The following is a 17483-nucleotide window of genomic DNA, read 5'->3' as shown; positions in this document are numbered from 1 at the left end:
CAAAATTCTAAATCTAACCAAGAGTGTGATTACTTTCTTCCTAAGGCAGGGCAAGAAATCAAAGATATTTCTAAAATCTTCAAAACTGAAGCATTAAATTCTGCTTTCTTCCAAGTCTGACATCTTTTAACAGTAAAATTATTGACAGTTGGTTCTTTATTTGCGATTAAGAAAACAAGTACTCATATTGAGTAATAATTTTATTTTTTAGGGTAAGTAGCCGTCACTCAAATATTTCAGATTTAAACCTAATTAGTTAATTATACCTATCATGTTCCGATATAAATATTGAATTATTTTACCGATTGCAAGGTATGTTTTCTCTCTTCTTGAAAAGCTGTAACTTGGAGTTTTAAAATCAACTTAAGAGGGACAATATTGGATATAAAAAATCTCCCTTCTCTGCCTTATAAAAATAGTTTAAGAATCAAATTATGCAGTGGCAATTTAGCAATTGAATTAAATTAAAATTATCAAAAGAAAGGTACGGAAACATTACTCTTAATGAGTAATCTGTTTGATCCTGAACTGGAAATGTTCCTAGGAAGTAAGAGTATAGAATGGAGTTTTGTAAAAAATAATGGACTGAGAATGAAAAAACAAAAACAGAATCAAAAACAAAAAACCAAACCCCACACTGGATGATCCTGCTGGCCTCATTTCACTTCTGTGTCTCTGGAAGGTGTGGGTGTAATGGCTGGTTCAGTTGGTAATATTTGATCCACAAGGTCATCTACGAGTCATCAGTACAAACCGTCTGAAGAGTATGAGACCTCCAAATGTTTCTTTTAATCTATGCAGAATCAGATTACTATTTTGAAGAATCTTTGCTATGTGATGGGGCAATCAGTCTATTCATTGTAGTAAATTAAGCTCTTATCTGATGATCTGAGCCATGTAGACAATCATGATTGGATTCATATTAGCAGGTAAGAATTTCTAGGGGTTATGGGTTCACTCTTACTGGAAAAGTATAAATTAAAGCAGTTTCCTCATAAGATATTGTTCATAGAATTGGTTGCCTTTGGACATTTCTGACCTTGTATAATCACTGTGGTCGAATATTAAATATAGTCATTACAGGTAATGAAGCTGTTTTAAAAAACACTTTAAAAAATGAATACTTATAAAATCAAATGATTATTATTGCATTAAAGGCCGTTCCCTTATCCAATTATTCTATTAGAGAGTGAAACAGCTCTAGAATAGTGCTGGAAAAGACCTTGGTGATCAAGTCATTCTTAGATGACTGATAAGGAAAGCAAGCTATGTGGAGGCTAAGTTGCTCAAGTTCACCCAGAATGATAATTAAAACCCAGTTATCTTCTTATGAAATTGCCTTCAGAAACACACAAGAAAACCACTCATTGTGGTAGAGACAAACATAGTTTTCAACCAAAATGGAATAATACATTTGAATCAACACCTCACTCATGAGACTTACTTCCAAATTATTTGAGGCTTAAATTATTTTTGTTATGGAAAATTTCAAACATATACAGAAGTACAGAGAAAAATATAATGAACCCTAGTGAACCTATTATTCAGTTTCCATATTATAAAACATTTTGTTAGTCTTATATTATTATTTTTTTTAGATTTATTTTATTTATTTATTTTTTATTTTTGCCTGCGTTGGGTCTTCATTGCTGTGTGTGGGCTTTCTCTAGTTGCGGTGAGTGGGGGCTACTCTTTGTTGCAGTGCACGGGCTTCTCATTGTGGTGGCTTCTCTTGTTGTGGAGCACGGGCTCTGCATGCACGGGCTCCAGGAGTTGTGGCACGTGGGCTCAGTGGTTGTGGCTCATGGGCTCTAGAGCACAGGCTCAGTAGTTGTGGTGCACGGGCTTAGTTGCTCTACAGCATGTGGGATCTTCCCGGACCAGGGCTCAAACCCGTGTCCCCTGCACGGGCAGGTGGATTCTTAACCACTGTGCCACCAGGAAAACCCAGTCTTATATTATTTCCCATCCCTACTACTACTACTATACTACTACTACTACTACTACTACTACTACTACTACTACTACTACTACTAGTGATGGTGATAGTGTTTTTGCTGGTATATTTTAGCCTTTAAAGAAAATCCCAACTATCCTGTCATCTAACTAGAGTTACTAGTTTATTATGCACATTATATGCATAATATATGTCTGACATATAAGGGCATATTTTTTTAAAACGCAAATCAATGCCATTACCATACCTATCAAAATTAACAATTTCTTAACATTATCTAATACCCAGTCCAAGTTTCTTTGATTATTTCAAAAGTGTTTTTTAGAGTTAGTTTATTTGAATCAAGGTCCAAACAAAATGTGCACATCACATTCGGTTTTTATATTTTTAACTCTTTTAATTTATAATGGTCTCTCCTTTTCTTGTTAAAAAATGCTATTGTTTATTGAGTAAACCAAGTTAATTTTCCTGAAGAATGTGCTGGATTCTGAATTTGGCTGATTGGTTTCTTCTGGTGTTTAACTTTTTTGCTAGCCTCCTTATTTTTGTACATGGGAAATTAGAACTGGAGGCTTGATTAGAGCCGGGTTTCTTTGTTTTATTCTTCTTTTCCTTTTTTTTTTTTGAAGCAAGTGCTTTGTACTTTTTGTTGCATCACATGAGGAGGCATAATTTTGGATGTTCCATTTTCAGATGGTGTCGGCCTGATTTCTTCCTTATAAAGTTCCTTATCAAATTTCACCTAGTGGTCTTAGCACCTATGATGATTATTGCCCTGATGCATTATTTTATTAGAGGTTGCAGAATGGTGACTTTCTAATTTTACTATACTTTCTGCACTTATTGGCTAGAAATGTTCTGTGAAAGACTTTCCTCAGCAACTATTGGCTTTGCTGAAATATAGCTCATACAGGAAAGTTGGGCTAAGTACTCAATTTATTCCCTTTATTTGTCAGTTTTTAAAGTAATGGGTTGGTGATATAGCCAATTCCTGTAATGAAAATGAGGTTTCTTTTCCAGTATCGTTTTTCAAATATTTGCTATATTTTCATCAGATACTATTATTATTCCTTTTTGATACTCAAATTGTCCCATCTTAGGCTACTAGGAGTCTCTTCAAGATTGGCTCTTGAGTCAGGTTGGCTTTTGATATCTTGTTCTCTGGCACAACATAAACAATACCTAAAGGAAGAGACAAAATTTCTGCCACAGACATTTAAAGGAATATATTAGTTCTGAGGATTATAAAGAGAGGTTAATTTTTTTTGAGTTGACAGTGATGTTGGAATAAGTACTCAAAGTAATTCCTCTGAAGGGGACAATAGTCATATGAATTTTTTTGGTGATATTTATTCTTAAAAACCCAACCACTTCATATCGTTTTACAGGCATACCTTAAAGTGTGATCTTCATTTTAAACCAGGTGACATGGAAGTTCAGAATATTATATCACATATTGTTCATTAACTATCTTTTTCAAGTGCTGAGAATCCAGGGATGGAAAATAATGCAGGAGAGGCGTACTGACTCAAAAAGTTGGGTTTATCATTTAAGTTCCAAAAAAAAACCCGTTTGGTTTCTGTAAAGGGGAGTGGAGCACACTGACGAAGAGATCAGGTGTTGGATTCAGAGGGATGTGTATTGTGACTCCTCCAGATCCTGGCTCTGATGCCTGTCAAAGTCACCTAACCTTTTCAAGATTTTTTTCTTCATATGTGAAACAGGGTAATAATGCTGATTTCATCATGTAGGAATTAAGATGTGATGAAGTAATTGTAAAGCATTCCACTTAGGACATGCATTGGTGACTGGTGAAAGCAGCATTTGGTAAAGATGTCTGGATGAGGTTGATGGTGGCAGGGAGGACAGTACAGCATGGTGGGGGTGGACCATCGGAAGGAACCACCTGCTGACTTTTCAAGTCCAGAATCCATTAGTCTCCATCATATTTTAGGATGCTAGCTTTATAACATTTCTGAGAAGGGACTTTACAGGACTTCTGTCTAACCCCCCATGTTATACGTAAGAAAACTGAAGCCCAATGAATTTAAGTGACTTGCAGTAACATTCCTAGCACTATGAAATGAAAGCACTAAGCCTAGAGCAGCATTGTCCAACAGAAATACAGTGCAAACCACAGACATGATGTTAAGTTTCCTAGTAGCCACTCGTATATTCACATATACAGAACGTCTCAATTCAGACTAGCAACGTTGCAGACATTCAGTACCGCATGTGGCTGATGACCACTATATTGGACAGGACATCCAAAACTAGTTCTCTTAATTCTCAAGCTTATGCATTCTCTGGTACAAAACATGACCTTATTATTATTATTCATATCAGAAATAATTGCCTTACAACATACATGGGCCATCAAACATTATTTTTTATCTTGAAGAAAATGTCACTTGTGGTCATGATGCATTTTAGAGAATTCTAGATAAACCTTTCCCAGAGACCTACCACTTCTAGAAGCTCTACCAGTAGCTTACCAATGAGTAATTTTAAAGGCGGACTTTAGACACAAGGTGCTAACTGCAATCATAGAGACATATTTTTCTGAGAACAAGATTTTTGGCTAAAAGTTCTTTCAAAAAATACATTATTAACGAAAATTGTTGGCCCATTTCTAGGAGATGCACAAGTTTTTACAGCATGCATTAGCTTCACTCCAGTCTTCATTGTATCTTGCATATTTTAGTTTTCCATTAGCACATTTACTACTTTTTAAAAATACTGTCATTTAAAAATTAAAGTTATACATATACCTGGTTTTAAGAATAAAAAATTACTCTAGAATTATTTTAATGACAGCAGTTATATCTTTTAACCCTATTTCCTGATTCGCCCTCGCCCCAATCCTCCAGAGACAAATACTTCGAACTCGTCCAGTTACTTCTTCACAATTCTAAATAATAGACTTTTGTTTTATATCTTGACTTTCCAGTTTTAGGCACTTTTATGGCTACTTTTGTGCTATGGAAGACAAAGATTTAGCTCCCTCTCCCCCCTCCCCCCATCGTTCTCCCCCCTTACAAATGTAATCACTCTCCTGACCCCTCTCCCACCTAAAACAGTTATATCATAATTTTGGTTAGAGAGTTCAGTGTTCGGCAATATGATTGTTGTCTGTAAATATTATTCATGCCTTAGTCATGAAGTATACAGTAATTGTTCTTCTTTTTTTACAAAGGCTTTTCTGCTGGAGTTAACAATCTTGTTTTGTTGTTTTATTTGGATTTGCATATATGTATCCAACCCCAAACTCTCTTACCTGAGAAGTACAGTTTGAGCTTTTGCCTGCAAGATGAGTACATGAAAATTAGTTGATGGAGGGGTGGAAAGAGGAAAAGCATCTATTAAGAGGGAAGAATATGTGCAGAGGCCCTCTGGCTATAGGACAATGGTAAAAGAGAAACCATGAAGTGGTCAGGGTGAGTAGAATTTAGAGATTAAGGGAGAGAGAGATGAAATAAACTGCTGGAGAGGCAGGAAGGGCTGGGCCATGCACGGTGTACAGGCACTATTAATGGTTTGGTCTCGATCTTAATTACAGTTAAAAGACATCCACTTAAGCATTTCCGGCAAGGGAGTGAGATGACCAGAATTACACCTTTTACTCCATTCTGTGCATTCCTTCATTTTTTTATAATGACATTCTATTTTGATTAAGTTAGGATCTTTTCTGTTGTTTGAAATCAATGAGGCTTAACTGATTCTGCAGCTCTCTCGATTTACATTCTGCTGTCAACACTCAGTTGGACTGGATTTCATTACACTGGGTCCTGTTTTATTCTGTTGCCTGAATATTGCCTAAAGCTACAAATACACTGTCCAAAAGATTCTTTTGTATTTGTAGCATATAGTTGTTTTTGGTTCCCTTTAATAGCTGTTGTTGAATTCAGATCCATTCACAGCTGTCATTTTTCAGGTACAGTTCTCAGGTTAAACCTCTTTTCAGTCAAGTCTTTTACTGTGTCAAAAAGAACTTTAATTTGTTTCTGGCATGTTATCTCTTTTAAGTCCTAAGAACTCCAGGCATGACCATTGTCGCTGCACGATTCAGCTGCAATTCATTTGTTGTCTTGTTCAAAAATTTTAATTTATTTGTAAAAGGGGCAAAAATTCATGATGTATGAGTATCACATTTTTCCCTTTCCCCTTACCTGAACCTGAAGGTTTTGTGCCTGCCCATGCTACCTCCTCTCCTTTTACCTACCGTGCTCATCAGGCCAGTCAGTGAACCAGGGATGGGGAGGGAGTTGTTTCAAAAAGAGCTAAGAGGTATTACGAAGTGCAAAAATGCCCGCCCAAAATGCTAGTACAGAAGAGAGTTCAGGAGAGGAACAAGAAAACAGAAGTGTCTGTGATGATAGGGATATTGGGTAATTAAAACATTTTTTTTTCTAGAAAATGAAGAATGAAGAATGGGGAGAACAATTTTGGGCAGTTACCATGAAAGATGGGGGTGGAGAGAAATGTGAGAAGAATTTTAAGATGTGGTGCAGTAGGTTTATTTTAAAAAATAACTTGAAGTATCAGAATCAGAATTACTTTTTTTTTTTTTCTTTGAATGTTGTGAGACTGGGTCATATAGACCCTCACTTATATTTGAGTAGTAGTAGATTTGTACTAAGATTGGGAAACAGCAGATGGAGCTCCAAGTTATTTTTTTGATAAATCATGCTAGTGGCAGAGTTCTTTGCTAGTATGAAGAAATAGGCTCTGGGCATCATCTGGAAGGAGAGGGCAGTATCAAAAACAACTTTTTCTGCATAAAAACATCATGGGAATGTGATTTTTGAGAGGGTATCTTAAGGGATTAAGGAACCAGGGAGATGGGGAGAGGGTCAAGCAACATGATGAAAGGGCCAGGACTGCAAGGTAAAATATGGCCATTGCAAAATTTCCAGTGGTGAAGATGGCTTGGAGAAATTTAAGAACAGTGATGTGTAATGTTTGATTTATAACTGTTTGCTCTGCCATGACAGAACCCTCCGTTGTTATGTCCAACACCACCCTGTGGGAGACATACTTAGGGAGATATTCAGTTAACATTGGACAGGGAAAAAGATAACTATAGGAAGCTAGAATGAGTAAGAATAAGGCTTCTGTAGGATCTCGAAATAAGAATAAGTAGTAATAATGAGAATATAATTTCCTAAAATCTGTAGAAACATTGGGAAGAGCATTATGGATTGGGGGGCAGGAGTAATGGAAGCATGACCCTATAAATTGGAAGCAGACACGTAGATTACGAGAATACCGTAGCTTTTCTCCCATCATCGACAAAGATTGTTTCTTTAGATGGTTTTCATTTTTTTTTGACTGATGTGAAAATCCTCCACAGTCAGCTACTCAAGAAAGAATTTGCAAAGTCCTCCTTTCTACCCAGAACGAAGTGATAATTGAGTTCAAACAACAACAGTAGAAAACTTTGTTGCACTTCTAACAGCAAAGTTGGCAAATCACAAGACATTTAATTTTATGGGGCTGGATGGGCTCCTGGGAAACCCAAGACTAAATACCTTGAACAATTTGTTAAGGGTTCTGCACTCTAAATGGCCTCTAGATCAGCACAGCTGCGCGCAGTTTGCAGGAGACTGGCAATGTGGTGTGTGGACCCAGTGGCAGCGAATGCTAATCTGAGACTATCCCCTCCAACAGCTTTTGCCATTTATCATTTTCACATCCAGATGGCTCCCATTGTCTCTCTAGTCCTCTTTTTGTGCAAAGTGGCTGCTCTTAAGTCATGGTATATTAGTCTTGGAAGCAATTTTATTATTCATCTAGTAGTCCAATTACAACTCTTTGTAGAAGAGGCATTGGAAACCCAAAGAGGGGAAATATCACGGTTAGAACTACCCAGTTACTTCATGTCACAGCTGAGGCAAGAACATTTATCTCTTGGATCTCAGCCCGGTGCTCATTCCAGTTCACCAGGATCTCATAACTTTGGTGAAAACATGTAGCACAGGATTTGGAGTCAGATGATCTCAAGTCCAGATCTCATCTCTGTTATTTAATGTGACCTGGGAACGTTAACCCTGTTTTCTCGTCTGTAAAATGAGGATGATAATGGAACCTCCATCACAGGCTGTCATGACAACAAATGGATACTGATATTTAAAGTGCTTATTATGGTGTCTGGGTCCATAGTAAATGCTCAGTTAGTTAGCTTTTATCATTATGGCTCCAAGTCTTTTCACATTAAAGCATGAAGAATTGGTTCTTTTTAGGAGGGAAGACGGAAGAGTTTTTTGTTCATGAGCTTCTGGCCAGGCATACGTATTAATAGTATAGTTCAGTGCAGTGATCAAGGCTTGTCAACATGATGGTTGAAAATGTCTTTCGATAGGGAACATTTTGCTAGACAGTACGGAGAATGAAAATTTTAAGTTCTTAAATACTGTGCCCCCTGTTGGTATCTGGCATTCATTGGTAATTCATTGGTAATGATCATTAGTGGACCTTGTCAGCAACTTGGGGTACCAAATATAGAGACTCTCTGAATTCATGGTATTCTGCATATTTAAGGAACTGTTTGATTTTTCAAGATTATAAAAATGGCTTCAAAATAAAACAACACAATCTTTCTCTGAGTTAAAAACTTGAAATTTTGTAAGGTGATGAGCATCTGGAAGATACTGGAAAAAATATACACTTGGAAAAAATTAGCAAGAAAACAATAGTGTTTGATGTACTGACATTTATTTACTCTCTACTGAACAGTCTTTCCCATGAGGTCATAACATCTTTACCATTAGTTGTAGAAGTTCAATTTCCATGACATCAAAAACCTCCACAGACTAACTGCAGAAGAATTACATGAGGGCGAAAGTTTTAAGATTCAAATTCCTTTGGTTCTACCCTAGAGGTTTTGGTTCAGAAGGTCTAAGGTAGGGCTTAGGAATCTGCATACCTAAAATCTCTCTAGATGATTCTTGGGCACCTAAAATTTGAAAACCACTGGCCCAAGGGAAGTACTGCTTTGGGATTCTGTTGCTTCAAACAAAAATATTCCATGTCTTAAGAAAACCTAACATACTCAAATCTTAGAATTAAAATGACTAGGTAGGACCTGGTGGTCCAGTGGTTAGGACTCCTCACTTTCACTGCTGAGGGTCCAGGTTCACTCCCTGGTTGGGGAACTAAGATTGCACAAGCGGTGCGGTGCAGTCAAAAATAAATAAATAAAATAAAATAAAATAAAAATGATTAGGTAATGATTATATGCATCTCTCAAGGATTTCTTGCTCTATAAAAAGATTTATGTTTTGTTTTTATAATAGTGAGTTTTTGCACATGTGATGATTTTCTTTGTACAAATTTGATTAATGCCAACCTCCCCTCCCCAAAACAACAATAAAAATCCAAACAAGCAACAAATGTTCAGTAGTCAGCTCAAATCTGACCTTACCTATGAAGTCTTCTTCTGAGTTTAGATGGTCCTTGGTATCTAAGTCACTCACCATCCTGCTTTGTAATACAAGGCATTTTCACCTGTATATAGCTTGTCTCCTTAATTATATTTTGAATACTTTCAAGACAAGGACTGTGAGTACATTTGCTTGTGTTCCTTGCATTCTTCCCTTCTTTCCTTCTTGCTTGCCGTTATTCATTTATTCATCAAAATTTATCACATGTCTGCTGTAAGTCAGGTTCTGTAATAAGTTCCAGGGTGGAGGGAAATCCTATGACACTAAGATGAGGGTATGGACTATATCAGGTGTTGGCAAACTACAGTTCACTGGCCAAAATCCAGCCAGCTCCTTTTTATTGTAAGTAAAGTTTTATTGGAATACAGCCATACCCATTCATTTAGGTATTGTCTGTAATAGCTGCTTTTTTGCTGCAGTGGCAGAACTGAGTAGTTGCTATAGAGACTGTATGGCCTGAAAAGCCTAAATGTTTACTGTAGTCAGCCCTTCATATCCATGGGTTCTGCATTCATGAATTCAACCAACCATAGATTGAAAATATCTTTTAAAAAAATTCCAGAAAGTTCCAAAAGGCAAAACTTGAATTTGCTGCACACTGGCAACTATTTACATAGCATTTGCATTGTATTAGGTATTATAAGTAATCTAGAGATGATTTAAAGTATTTGGGAGGATGTGTGTAGGTTATATACAAATACTACACCATTTTATATAAGGGACTTGAGCATAAGCAGATTTTGGTATTGCAGGGGTTCCTGGAATCAATCCCCCATGGATACCAAGGGACAACTGTATTTGTCCCTTTACAGAAAGTTTGCTGACTCCTGGATTATATGATTGCTAAGGTCCTGCCCAGTTCACAGCACTCCACTGATGAATGCTATGAGCTGGAAGTGCAGGGTCCTGTCAGGGGCTGATGGGTATCTCAGGAGGCAATATTTAATCTGAGACCTGGAGGATTTGTAAGAGTTAAGTAAGGCAGGCCAAGAATGGGGGAAGGGCATTCCAAGTTTTATGAGTTTTATGAGATTTTATTTCCCCAAAAAATGTTGCGGCCCAATAGAAGGGGAAAATAAAAACATACAAAGACTACCAATATTTATTGTTATTATATAGGAAATATGATGAAATGATTTATGTTCTGAATCAGTGGTCTTATGACTTTTTTGCAGCTAACTAAGCATGTGGAATTAGATGCCATTTAACCTTTTAGAGCAGGGATCAGCACACTTTTATCTTAATGGGAAAATAGTAAATATTTTAAGCTTTGCCAGCCATACAATCTCTGCCACAACTATTCATTTCTGTTACTGTAGCATGGAAGCAGTTATAAGCAATATGTAAATGAATGAGCATTGGCTATGTTTCGATAAAACTTTATTTATGAATAGTGAAATTTGAATTTCATATATTTTCATGTGTTATGAAATATATATTATTCTTCTTTGATTTTTTTCAATGAATTAAAAATGTAAAAACCATTCTTAGCTCGTGGGCCATACCAAAACAGGTGGTGGGATGAATTTACCTGGCGGGTCATAATTTGCAGACCCCTGTTTTTTTTTTTTTTTTTTTTTTGCAGGAGGATAAATTATTTTAATAGCATGTCATAACCACAGGAGTAAATACTAGCTTACCGTTTCTCTTTTGTAGTCAGAGTTTTCATTACTTTATGATGTCACTTTAAAAAGAACCTTGCATAAATGTAATTGGTTGTTTCTTAACAAACAAACCCAGAAGCATGAACTCACTCTACTTGTTGAGGAAATAGAATCTGTGTAGTTATCCATTTCTTTGTATTTTATGATAATAAATTGGGATTACTGACATTTAGTGTATACAAATGTATGTTTTGGGGATTACTTTGGAAATATTTGCTTTATATTAAGTTAAAATGGAATAATCTTATTCTTTTAAAAAATTTGAAATCATTTCATTCTATTATTGAAAAATGAACTTTTTAAGTTTTTTCCCTAAAATTTTATTAGAGATAATTGAGATTTTATGTTGCATTAAGTTATGTTAAAATTTGCATAATGCTGATTGGTACAGGTTAGAGGTAAAAATGTAAATTGAATTTTGCAATTGAAGAGACCCCTGTTTTGGTATGACATTCTTTGCTGGTAAAATGGGAGGATATTTTCTCTACCAACCACCTAGGGTGGTGATGAGTGAGAGGCATTTGTCATTGAAGTTCTTTGCATAGGGCAACATGTTCAGATGTGATATATTGTCATTTTATATTCACAAAAATTATTGAATTATCCACAGTTGCAGGATGCACAATTTTCCTGGGAGTTGATGAGAAATTTATCTTTTTCATGAATAATTTTTGCTGAAGGGAAAATTTGAATATATTTTGCATATGTAATAGTACAAGTATGATTCTTTTATTCCTAATATTCCTAGAACACTGGTTGTAAGTTATTTTCTAAGCAGAGGAGGGTTTGAGCTAATTACAACAACTCAGATATCTTATTGTACTTTGTTTTTCCTCTTCTCATTGAACTTAACGTTTTTTGTTTTATGTAGATGGTTTGTTGGACAGACTGGACTTGAGAAAGTACAATCAGGAACCAGCTTCATTATTTTCCAAGCACTGCCTTCAACTAGACTCTTTGGATCACCTTCCCCAATTCAGAGGCTTTGTTCGCCGAATCTCAGACACTTTCAGGTATTTGAACAGTCTCATTATCAGATATTATGAATTTGTGTGCAACCCAAATCAAAACGTTAATCACTCATCTAAGTCAGGGTTTCTGTCTAACCAACCTCCTCCCTGCAGGCCTGACCGCTGAATCCCTAGTCTACCACTGGGAAAGGGCAATGTGGTTCATTCTTTGGTTCTGCTTGCTCCACCTGGTCCTTCCATCCACTCTGCTGCTTATGGCTCTTCTAGAGTTGAGCACAGAGCGTGCACGAGTGTATGTGGATGTGTGTGTGTGTGCACACGTGCATGCACACGCTGAACTTACAGAGAAAGGGCGAAGTGTTACTTCTCTGATGCTGGTCAATTTGATTGCTGGTGCTTTCTTTCATGACAAGGGTAACCTGCTGGCTCTTCCTACCATGGGGCACTTGTAAGGACTCTTTGGATACCCCATGAGGAACAAGTGCTGCCCTCTTAGGATACTGACATGCCCTTAACTTCTGCCCACTGGCAGTGCGCTCCTGGTGTTTCCTTTGTCGTGAAGCAGGAGTTCTCTCAAGATGGCTCTGGCTCACCTACCATTCTGTGTGCCCACCTGCCCCTCCAACCCCAACACTCTGGATTTATTTCCCCCCAATCTCCCTGAAGGATTCTCCTGCTGACCCTTCACGGAGCTTGAGGAGAGAGAGGGGGTATGTGTCAGAGTGCTGTGTTTCCACAAATACCCTTCAAAGTATGCTCTCTCTTCCTTATTGAATCTCTGGGCTTCTTTTATCCTGGGTGGGGGTATGTGATGACCTAAGGACTCCTACTGGACTGGATAGCAATTCCTTCAGAGGTGTGCAATGTATGGGCATTAATTGCCCATGATTGTCATTAGGGTTCCAGGAGACAAGAAATGTCCCACATAAATTTCTGTTTCATTTATATATGCCTATTTGTCTCCCCTGTTGTATTTCTCCTTACTGTATTCATAAGCTACTTGAGGGCAAGACTTCTTTGCATTTTCCTCAGTTTTAATACTCATTCAATGGATCATTGAATTCCCTCCTAATTACTAAGTAGAGGGGGATTGAAGTCAGTGGGCTGATTCATTCATTCAGTATTGAATGCCTACCATATGCCAAGTTCTGTAATGAGTGCTGGGGATATAGCAGACCAAAAAGACATAATCCATGACTTCAAGGCTTTATTTTAGTGGAGGGGATATATATTAAACAATCACAGGAATATACAATTAATTTCAAATTTTGATGTGTGCTGTGAAATAGTGCGGAGTCCTGTCAGAGAGTATAAATGGGAACTTAATTTAAATTGGGGTGATGGATATCTCAGGATGTGGTATTAATTTGAGAAATGGAGGATTTGAAAGAATTAAGGCAGGCCAGGAATGGGGGAAAAGCATTCCAAGCAAGAGAAATAGCGTGTGTATAGACCCTACTGCAGGGAAAAGCTTGGCGTTTTAGAGGATGCTTTGAAGGATGTAAAAAAAGGTGAGTGTAGCAGATTGTGAATTGGGGGGAAAGAGTGGGGTAAGGTGAGGATAGAGAAGTAGTCCGGAGTTTGACCATACAAGGAACACAGGCCATGAGAAAGGATTTGGATTTTATCTTAAGAGCAGTGGGAAGCTTTTGGAGAGTTTAAAGCATCCCATTTGCATGCCTGGTGGTTCATATTCAATAACTTTTTGGCATAAGGGATATAGTTAATAAATACAGGAAAGGTGCCTTATCAACAGAGGTCAGTGCCTGTTTTAGCCTTATAAATGTCCTGCAAATCCTACTGCATTCAATGAAGACATTCTTCAAAAAACACATCGTGTTCCCTGCTAGTCTGAGACTGCATTTGATCATACAGATGGAGTTGTGTTCAAAGGACATTCCATTGCTCTGCGGAAACATTTTGGAGCAATCCTGCAGATTTCAGATAACCTAATGGTGAGAATTCTGTTCTTTCAGTGGGAAACCATAGCAACATGCCACTTAGAAGGCACACTATATAATCTGTCTATTCTTCAGTTAGTATTTTGCAGTCCAGAAATAGTCATCATTGCCTAATGTGAGTATGCAAAAGGTTACGCAAATATAAGCCCCAATGACAGTGCAGTTCTCCCTCTAACCACAGGGTGGTGGTGGGGAACTGCACCTTCTCTGGGAGACACACTATCAGGCGCATGGGGGTGCCAGGAAGGAGGAAGGAATTTGGGCTAATAGCTCTGTGTTTCAGCACAAATTATAAGTTGATCCTCAATCTCTAAGTACAAAGAATGGGGCTATGATCGATAGATCTGGATCTTTTTCCAAAACCTCATATACAGACAGACCCAGTACCCCTGGGTGCAATCCTTGTTAAACTGCAAGATTTATGGTTCAGAGATTTTATGTCCCAGCACCGTCTGTGATTTCAAACACACTCCCTATCTTGCCTTAGGTGCAAAATAATAATCTATAAATTCTCCAATGAATACATAAAGAATTGAGGAACTTAGAGAGCCAAAGCTGCCAGCTTGGTATCCATCAATGTGTAATGGTTAAAAGGGTCTTTGCTAAAAAACAGGTAGAAATGGTAAGATCTTTAGGGATGGGGATTCAAGATAGTTGGTCACAGTATTACTTCAGTTAGTATTTGGTCAGTGAAAAATGGTGAAACTCTATAGAAAGAAAAGAGAAAAGCAAAAGGAAAGGAATCTCCTGGGGTCTTCTACACTGCTGGTAAGACGTATGGATATGTTTTGTTTTGATGAGAATCACGTCTTAAGGTGCCATTTTCTTCTCCTATCTTCCTCCTATCTAGGATATTTCCCCCCTTTTCTTTCTCCCTGTGATCTCATTGGGTCTTGCATTGCCTTTTTAATTTTTAGTGCTTTGTGCTGGCACCATTTTGTGAAATGGCTCCCCAAGCAGCCCATCTGTTAGGGCTCCAGTGGGCTGTGTGCTCTATCCATCACCCTCTCCTTAATGCAAGCATTACAAAGCTTGGTTGCTAAGAATATTTACTTCCCACCCTTGTTGACTCACATCCCCAGCGTGTCAAGGGCCCACCAAGAAGACCTTTAAAAGAGATCGCACAATTACATGGGCATGATACCATGACAGAGGCCTAGGGGAACACAGTAATGCTACCCCAAGGTAAAATGGGCATTTGCTTTAGGTCTGTACCTAAAGTATGGAGAGGGAGAAAAGAGAAGTCAGAGCTCCTGGAAATGATGCCCAGAGGTATTTAGTTTGATTCATTCATTCATCTCTTCCTTCATTCTTTCATTATTCAACAAATATTCCTTGAGTACCTACGTGTCAGGTATTGTGCTAAGTATTGGGGATACAGCATAGACCTGAATAGACATAGTTCCTCCCTGAAGATGGTCTTGTTGGGCTGCATCCCACGGGCCTGCAAGCCTTGTAATTGCTCAGCCGAGAGACTAAAGAAAGAGCCCAGAGACAGTGACAGAGACATCAGTGGTTTATTGTATAGGGAATATTACAAGTCTGAAGCAAAGTCCTGGAGTGACAACCCACTGTATACAGCAGCTGGTCGACAGGACATGGCAACAGTCTTCGCTACTGGGGACGGGGGAAGGGGGGTGAGAAGGAGGCTACCAGTTATAGGGGGAATTGACGTCAGTTTGGCTTATCAGTTACCAGGGAAACCAGAAGCTGGGGCAAGGGGCAAGCATGTAGGGAGTTACTGATTAAGCCCTATAATAAAGAGGTTTGGATAGTCGTGTGAGTAGGTGTAGGTCGAGCAGGGAATGTACAGAGAGCAAGAGGAATAGCTATCTTGAGTGGCCTGTCCATGTAGTCTGCTATGGTAAGTAAATAAATGGGCTATTACTATACAGTGTGATAAGAATGAGCCTTGGCCGTGTGGATTTTATGTGAGTGAGAAATAAACTTTCTTTTGGATTAAGCCACTGAGATTTTATGGTTGTTTGTCACTATGGCATAGCTTATCTTATCATAACTAACAGACTGTATCTGCATAAGAGGAATTATACCTGCCTAAATCCTCTCTCAAGCCTTTTTTTTCATGTTTCAGGAAGATATTCAGAGGCCAGGATTCATTCCTCAAATTAATCTCTATTTCGCCACATTATTGTAGAAATTGGCCTTTCCTTGCCTCTGTCTCATCAAAAAAGAAAGCTCAGGTGGATATTCCTGCTGATAACCTTATGTTTAATGGAATCCTCCTGCGATTTGGCTAAACTTGGCATCTGAAGAAATTTCATATCATCCGTTCTCAGCAACCAAGAAGCAAGTTCTGTTGCTTCTCTGCTTCAGTGCTCCTGCCTGATGCTAAGACAGCTAAGTAATTTTTTCCCTACTTATTGCTCTTCCAAAGCACAAAAGCTGTCTTCACTGTAACATTAATGAGTTATTCAGCTGATATAACTATGTCTAGCAAGTAAATTACCTACAGCTGCCTATCAACAAGGCTAGGGCAAGGTGATTACAAAAGAGAGGGATTTTATTTAAAATGAAATTGAGCTAGTTTCTTAAACCATACAGTCTGTCCCTTTTGGCCATCCACCAGAAGGGGACAGTATAAGAACATGGTTTGCTCAAGGCTAACTGCACCAACTCTTTGAAGAACCTGCATTTGAGAATGTTTTTTGTTAGAAATCACACCAAGTGCTTTGTGAAATTATTTTTACATATATTTCCAGGACTGAGAAATTCCAGAACATTAAAAAAAAAACCGTCCAACATATACGAGAGATGTCTAATGGCCTTGTTTTAAACTCCAGGAGACCGAAGTGGAATTTTTCTAGCAAAGATCGGTTAAAAGGTTGACTGGAGGAAGACCAGGCAAATGAATTTAAGCCCAAAGTGTCCTTGTTCAGCTTCTACTCTTGGTGGAGTGGTTATTGGAGCGTTGAAAACTTCTCTTTGTAGAATTTGGCTTTCTCATATTCTCCCTCTGACTGGAGGCAGCTAACACCCAGCAGTCCTTTAAAAAGGGTTCCTAAATCAGCACTAATTTTGCATATTCAAGAGCACCAACCACTAGTTATTTCGGAACAGGGATGCTGAATCTGACAGGTGTGGAAGGAAGAACAGTGGATTCTGAGTTTGCCAATGAGAGGCTGAGTGTCATCTCATGTCCCCACTCTTCAGTTATCTTCCCTCTTAAATGAGGGGCCCGGATAAAATAATCTCTGGAGTTTGTTCTATGTTTGAACATCTGTGATTCTACAGTCAAGCAGGATTATTCTACTACTACTGTCACTATTACAGCTATTATAGATGTCATTGATTGAATGATTAATATATACCGGCCATTGTGTTAACATTTCACATTCATTATCTTTAATTTTGAAGCAATACTATGAGGTAGATATTATCAAGTTTGTTAAATAGGTGTAAAAGTTGAGGACCAGAGAAGTTACAGGAATTGTCAAAGGTCCCAAAGCTAGCAAGTGGTGAAGACATGA

General features: G+C 38.0%; 1 long non-coding RNA gene across 1 annotated transcript in view; it reads left to right on the top strand.

The window, feature by feature from the left end:
• LOC137758573 (uncharacterized) overlaps positions 1 to 17483 on the top strand; it is a 334245-nt gene that overhangs the window by 45632 nt on the left and 271130 nt on the right. Inside the window, exon 2 of the long non-coding RNA XR_011073020.1 lies at positions 11935 to 12076. This is a non-coding gene — a long non-coding RNA (uncharacterized lncRNA). The remainder of the gene's footprint in view (positions 1 to 11934; positions 12077 to 17483) is intronic.

This window comes from Eschrichtius robustus, chromosome 2 (assembly GCF_028021215.1).
Source record: "Eschrichtius robustus isolate mEscRob2 chromosome 2, mEscRob2.pri, whole genome shotgun sequence".
Classification (NCBI taxonomy): domain Eukaryota; kingdom Metazoa; phylum Chordata; class Mammalia; order Artiodactyla; family Eschrichtiidae; genus Eschrichtius; species Eschrichtius robustus.
Note: the sequence above shows the minus strand (reverse complement) of the source record. Positions and strands in the feature narration are given on the sequence as shown.